Raw genomic sequence first — 7,500 nt, 5'->3', positions numbered from 1 at the left:
CCGGGGATTCACGCTCGAGTCTACCTGGGTTTTCTGGTGATGTGCTAAAGATGGTAACCAGACGTATTCCACTTAATTTCACGATCCCCCCCACTCCATACTAGGTCTCCAAAAATATCCATCTCGCATATTTTGGCAAGATAAGGCCCGGATGTTTTTATCTAAGTTCATCAAGTCATCCCTGCCTCACACTTCAACGCCCTCTTTTAACCCCCCCCCCCCCTCCCTCCCTCTAGGATTATAATAAGTCCATCTCGTGTATTTTAGCAAGAGACCGAATGCGTATTTCGTAGTTCTATTAGTTTACCATATTTTAATGTACACTCTTTTTAGCACCCGGTATACGTCACTAACGAGGGCAGTGCTTCATACCTTCATTAACTCTCATAAAATCTTCAGTTTTTCACAATATATTGGTCTATGACATTGATCTCTTTTTACCTCGCACCCGTCGGAAATGCTATGAAACTGATTATGAATTTCGAGAGGAGTTTCCATAGGTAAGAAAATCTCATGAATGTCAGGTTTGTGTGAGCGTTAACGGTTTTCTATGGCGGATATGCGTATAAAAGAGTATCTTCGTAAAAAATTATCCTAGTGTTACTAAATTAGACCTGGTCTTAACGCACACGTAACCTAACAAATCTTCACTTAACTAAAGGGAATCTAAGGTAACGAACCAGAAAGTAATTATACATAATATAAAAACCTGATATATGCGATTATGCGATACCATCCACCGCCGCTAAAGACCTTTTCGGCAGTTAGTTATGCGAGAGATTAATAAGCGGTTTTATACCATTCAAACGAAAAGAGTCATGTTAATTCTATGCGATTAAACGATCATGTTCGCTCCTCCAACGCAAAGAAGGCGGAGCTTAAATAATCCGCCGACGTACAAACGAACGAACACACATGATTAAAAGAAAAAAAAAAGAGAATAATAATGATAATAATAATAATGATGATAAAAATAAGACGGGATGATATCGATTTAGTAGTTACCACCATTACAAAATATGTATTTCTGATTTCAATAACTATCCATTTGCTGTGATCATTCATGGAGATGTGACTTATATAGTTGTTTGCTATGTGATGGGAAGTGCAGTCGATTTTAAGATTAACGTAAAAGTCGAGAACGAAAATTTCAAATTCTTAAAGATTAATAGAATAATTAAATACGATGATCACTATTTTCAAGGTAGATAGATGTATCTTCGCTTTTTTATGTCATAGCCTTTGTTGCAGAAGTCCTTTGGGTTTATATTTGAATAGCTATAGCATTCCGAGCATGCTTCTCCCTTTTAAACTATATTATGGTATTTTCATGTTTTAGTTGAATCTTACAGTCTGCTTGAGAGTGAATTCGAAAAGACTTCTAAAAGTAACTAGATGTACCACGTGCCTTCAGGGAGGATCGAACTCCCGGCCTCTGGTTTACTAGACCAGCGCTCTAGCCACTGAGCTATGAAGGCCATATAATAATGAAATAATCTGTAGTGACCTCATACATGAAGTGCGCGCGCGCGTGTGTGTGTGCCGTATTCGCTGCGGGAAATTGGGGCACCAGAGTGGAGTCCAAGCAGGTTATGCCGGAGGTCTACGTGGACCCTCTCCCTTGCTGCTCGGTCGGCCGATTGGCATTTTCAGATATGATGATCCAGTGCCTTTCAGTGCCTGAAATAAAGGATAAAGTAGCACGTGTGTGTGTCAGATTGTGTGTGTGTGTGTGTGTGTGTGTGTGTGTGTGTGTGTGTGTGTGTGTGTGTGTGTGAGAGAGAGAGAAATTCCAAGCTCGAATGCTGATTCTCGAGTGACCTACGACTGCAAATTTTCTTTTCTAGTAATCAGACTAACAACGCGTGTCTCAAGTTGCGATCTCCTACTCTCAGCGGATTGTGGGTTGATTTGCATTAGAACCACAGGTCTAGTACACTAATCATTAGTTCTGTTTATGAGATTTATGAGTTCGTTATAGCTTCCAGGTTATGCTCATAGCCATAGTCTTATATCTTCTTTTGTGTTAATTTGTATGAAGATGTGACCGACCACCCTCTCCTTGAAAGTTTGTGAACTGTTAAATTAATATGCAGTGTTGAAAAGGTCATCAATGTCTTATATAGGTCATTGGCACAGTTGTGTCATATTAGCGGAAAATCGCTAGATGTAGAAAATTCACTACCTACCTGGCGGATTTTTCACCCAAACTGTGGAGGGCGGAATTTCTTGTTCATTATATCCCAGTTTGCTTAAAAAAAAAAAAAAAAAAAAAAAAAAAAAAAAAAAATAGTGGAAATTCACTGTAAAAGATGTACTGCTAATATATTCATTACTTGTAACCGTACAACATAATACTCGAGTATATATTTACATAAATCATAATGGATTGTAAAGAAGTACAGTTTCCCAAGATGAACACGTTAGACACGCAAACAGAACAAGCAAGTTGTGCTTCAGTCAGTGACGAAACATTTGTCGAGTGATCCAGTTTAGTTTTAAGTTAAGTCCCCTCACTATAAAGAGACGTGGCAGACGCAAGGAAGGCCAGGAAGCTCTGCTGGAATTAAGAGCCTGTCTGAAACCGGTTGAAACTAAAAGCAAAACACATTCTTGTTGACGCGTTCTCTATATTAGTTTCATTTGGTAAATATTTATATTACTACCTTTAAACGTGAACTATCCATAATTTCGCATGCTACCTCTACTGCTGCTGCTATACTCCACCTCGTCCATCTCCTCTTCCCCCTACCACACACACGCGCGCATTCGCACACACACACGCATACGCACACGCACGCGCACGCACGCACGCACACACGCGCGCACGGTATATATATCAAGAAGAGCTTTATGCAGTTGAAAGTGGAGAAACTTTACATACTATAAGGCATCGAAGGAAATGAAAGAGTATGTTATAACATTAAATTATTTGCAACAAAGCTTCCCCCCCCCCCCCCCTTGCAGTGTCTTGTAAAATGGACTGATACAAGACACACACAAAAAAAAGAATATATAAATATATCTGTATATATATATATGATGATAATAACAGATAAATAAAATAAAACAATAACGTCTACACGAGTACTTAAAAGATTATCTCCAGTAGAATAAAACAATGAAAGTTCCAAATTACAAATTCTCAGAATTCTTTTAAGAACTAAAATTTACAAAAAAACTAAACCGACCTAAAAAAAAGACATATATATATATATATATATATATATATATATATATAGATATATACCAGTTTCTTGTCTTGTTTCTCTGTAAACATACAAAATATGGAAATTTGTAAACATACTCTTTATCATATTAGTAGCAATCTTTACAATAACATTCTTTCTATAACCTCTAAGCTTTTTCTTAGATTAATTGGAATCAGCATCTTATCATAGGAATGAATCAGAAGTTTCCGAAGTTTCCCCTGAAAGGAGGAAAAGTCTTCCAACCACGTGCCTTCAGGGAGGATCGAACTCCCGGCCTCTGGTTTACTAGACCAGCGCTCTAGCCACTGAGCTATGAAGGCTCTGTTTAGAGTAAACTATAGCGAAAAAATGATTCTAAGATTCAAAGTGTGTGTGTGTGTGTGTGTGTGTGTGTGTGTGTGTGTGTGTGTGTGTGTGTGTGTGTGTGTGTGTGTGTGTGTGTGTGTGTGTGTGTGTGTGTGTGTGTTGACTCTACCTATAAGGGAGTGAGACTATAATGCCATAGTCAACATTGACTGATGGTGGCCTTCCACACACACACACACACACACACACACACACACACACATATATATATACATCCACATATACATATACATATACATATATTGATAAGTATGATATAATTCATGAACATCTATTCTAACACGAAAATGGTAATGGCCATCATTTGGTGCATCACATTTAATATTTCATAGGCCGAACGCATAACCTCCATAAATAGGATTTCGGTACCTATAACATCAGTAAAATGAAGCGAATCAATGTATCGGGGTTTGAACCGGACGACCGCATTAAATCCACAACAATTGTATCGTATCTGAAAGTAAATATGTGACTGTGTTTACGTGCCAGAAAGTATTAATCCATTCACGACGGGCATGTCACGTACGTCCATGCCATGCCCACTGTGAGTTTACTTGTTTAATTGTTTTAAAACATAGATGGCTACACTTGTACTAAGTAACCAATGAGCCAATTACGAGTACTGCCTGCCTCAACCGTTTACCCTTTTCTTTGATTTACGGAAAATAGTTTACGTGATCTTATTTTGCTGTTACTGGTGTTTATAACATTAAAGTACTTATAATGTTTATAATAAAAATAACACCATCGATATTCATAGCACTAGTAAAAAATACATTTTCCCGCCAATTCAAGGAAAGGTGAAATCAGGTAAGGCAGAGCCATCTATGTGTAAAGACATTTCACCAAAAAATATAAAAAACTAAAAATATATGAATTTACCCAGGCGGCAATGGGTTAACTCCTTACCAATAACGATAAGGTGCATCCTGCCTAAATTTGCAATAGTTGCAAGAAGTTGATGATTTATATTGGAAACGATGCAATGCAAGAAGAAGAGGATTTTGTCGTGCAATTTATATCATCTGTGGAACGAGATTTCGATCAAATCACATTCACAAATACATTTGCATGTGCACGAGAATCTTTCAGGAATTTGCGGGAATGGTGTGAATTGCGGGTTTTATCAGCTAAAATGACGATATTCTATGTTGTGTTTTATACATATATGTGTGTGTGTGTGTGTATGTCTATATACATATATATATATATACACACATATATATTACATATACATATATATATATATATTATATATGTGTGTGTGTGTGTGTGTGTGTGTGTGTGTTTGTGTGTGTGTGTAAATATATATATATATATATATATATATATATATATATATATGCATGTATGTATATATTCAAATACATTATATATATATATATATTAAAGGAACACTCTGGAAGAAATTATTAGCATGCCTATATTTCTACATGAGAGTGGTTACTTATTTCGGCTAAAGAGCAGATTACGATATCTTAGTGTTTTTTTTTTTTAGAATTTGCTTAAACTAATGAAACTACCTTGTTATCCTATATGCTGCCACATACACACGTTTTGACACAATTAAACTGAACTGCCAAATATATTAAACTGTGACGCCCAATGTAACCAACATAATGTAAAAAAAATATATATATTTTAACTTGGCTGATGTGTAAAGTGACTGACTTTTTCGCTCAGTTTACATTGAGCTTAAATTCTGTCAAGTGCTTTACAAACCAGCCTGATATTGCATGCAATTTATAAAGTAACTATGTTGAGCTTTCATTAGGTTAACCCAAGCTTACATGGCAACTTAACCAGTATATAAACTAACTAAAAATCTATCTCCTTTACAGTGTTTATTTAGTTATTGGTTTTGTTTATTATTGAAGAATCTACTTTAAGAAAACACGTTGTTGCTACTATGCTGGAACATCATTGTAGAACATACTTAGGATTTGATCAAGTTTACACATGATTTTGCAATCTGTAGAATAGTGTTTCCGACCATCGCCTTTAATTCCTTCGTTACTATTGGATTCATATGCTAAAAAAAAATATCCAGGTAAAGTTTCGGTGACTGAACAAAATGCGATCTAATACTATCACATTTTATGTAAACTGGAACTAAGGCTCCCTTCGGGTTGCATTATGCCGACAAGAATCCCGTTACGTTCCTTCCTTACGACATCAGTCTTCCCCCAATGAGAACATTTATCATTAATTTGCTTAACTAAAGAATTCACTCTAGATCAGTAGTTCCTAAAGCGAAGGTCTGAGGGATTTTTTTTTTTGTAGAAAATTTGCTAGGAGTGTTCATATTAAAGATATACTATGAAGTCAGGTCATCAAGGAGTAATGCACTACAGTTAGGTAAACTAAGGCTGCTGAATATATAAAAACGTATCGGGGAGTCGAGTGTTTGTGAAAAGGGTTGCGAATGTAAAATCGTTAGGAACCGCTGTTATTGATATAACAATACCCCGCACTCTGTGTATATAATGTAGAAAAAAACTAAACTAATATACCAAAGAACACTATCATTAAACGACATTAGGTGATTGATTTATCCTTCCTAATAAAGCAGACAAGGGCAGCACTAACTCCAGAAATTGTTACCCACACCCACCCCTTTCCCACTCGGTTAATTAATAGACCTAGTTGCACAACAAGTCATAATAATGTTTGTACTTTATTTATTCATTTTATCAATCTTTGTACCCTATCACTGCTATTATATCCATATGTTTGCTCTATTTATTTGGTGATAGGCCATTCAGGTGAGGTGGATGTTAACTCCCCTCTCTATTACTCGTGGTCGATGTTCTTTTTTTGGCAAGAATAAGGACAAGAATATTTAGAAGAAAACGTCAGCACATGTCTAAGAAGAATATTTTTTGTTTTATTAAGCTTTTCGTTCTTTGTTCTATAATTTCGAGTCGTCTGTTGAACTTACTTGGGGTGTGGTATGTTGTTTATCATCAACATTTTCTGGGCGAAACCTACACACACGTATTTTTTTCATAATCTCAAAGACTATATTATGTACAATTACGCATGGTGAAGCAGAATAAAAAGACAGTTTCCCTGACTATAGTATAGGTATACAGTACACCTTACCATTGTACTGCTATGCGAGCACAGCAGGTAAGAGGAGAGACGTCTGCCTATTTAGCCATGTCATTGTGAAAACATCCATGGCCATAGGTTACTGCAGTAAGATCTTGATACCATCTTACATATAAAGTTTAGCTGCATTTTGATGCAGCGTTCGAAAGCATGCAATTCTGAAATAGGCATAATTTGTCATTATTAACTTTGCTGTGTATTGAAGATGTCCGTGTACTTTATGTTTTTGATATCATCCATATAATTTTAGTTGTCCTTGCGTGCTCTTCAAGGTTATTCATGAACTGAGGTTTTCACTGAATATCTAAAGAAGAAAAGCTTTCCACTCAAGTGCCTTCAGGGAGGATCGAACTCCCGGCCTCTGGTTTACTAGACCAGCGCTCTAGCCACTGAGCTATGAAGGCTCTTCAGGAACTTTGTGCTCGGTATAATCATCAAAGATAATGTTTTGTCGTCATTATTAAAATAAACTTCAGAATGCACCGAGATCTATATAGGCGAAATTTAACACATTTTATTATATTCACTCTGTTTGTATTTACGTAAAACAATTCTTATGTCTATAAGCTTTATACACTTTTTAAATTAAAATAAAGAGACTCATAGGTTTATACATTTAAAAATATACAAGCCAAGCAACCATAAACGTGCTATAGTTATACGACAAAACTTCTAAAACGATCCGGCGTTTTCATTATTCAGGCAGAAACCTCCATTCTTTCAACTTAGTCCTCGTAAATGTAGGCAGAAACGAAAAAACACAATTTACGGAAGATGGATTGCTACACAAAACCATTGGTTACTCACC

The 7,500-nt window shown here is 36.2% G+C and overlaps 3 non-coding genes across 3 annotated transcripts; all 3 read right to left on the bottom strand.

The window, feature by feature from the left end:
* Positions 1-1,405: 1,405 nt before the first annotated feature.
* Trnat-agu lies at positions 1,406-1,478 on the bottom strand. The gene has a single exon. It is a non-coding gene; the product is annotated as a tRNA-Thr (tRNA).
* A 1,981-nt stretch (positions 1,479-3,459) lies between these two features.
* On the bottom strand, positions 3,460-3,532 carry Trnat-agu. Its single transcript has one exon. It is a non-coding gene; the product is annotated as a tRNA-Thr (tRNA).
* A 3,491-nt stretch (positions 3,533-7,023) lies between these two features.
* On the bottom strand, positions 7,024-7,096 carry Trnat-agu. The gene has a single exon. It is a non-coding gene; the product is annotated as a tRNA-Thr (tRNA).
* Positions 7,097-7,500: the final 404 nt, after the last annotated feature.

The sequence above is a fragment of the Penaeus chinensis genome, chromosome 19 (assembly GCF_019202785.1).
Source record: "Penaeus chinensis breed Huanghai No. 1 chromosome 19, ASM1920278v2, whole genome shotgun sequence".
Classification (NCBI taxonomy): Eukaryota; Metazoa; Arthropoda; class Malacostraca; order Decapoda; family Penaeidae; genus Penaeus; species Penaeus chinensis.
Note: the sequence above shows the minus strand (reverse complement) of the source record. Positions and strands in the feature narration are given on the sequence as shown.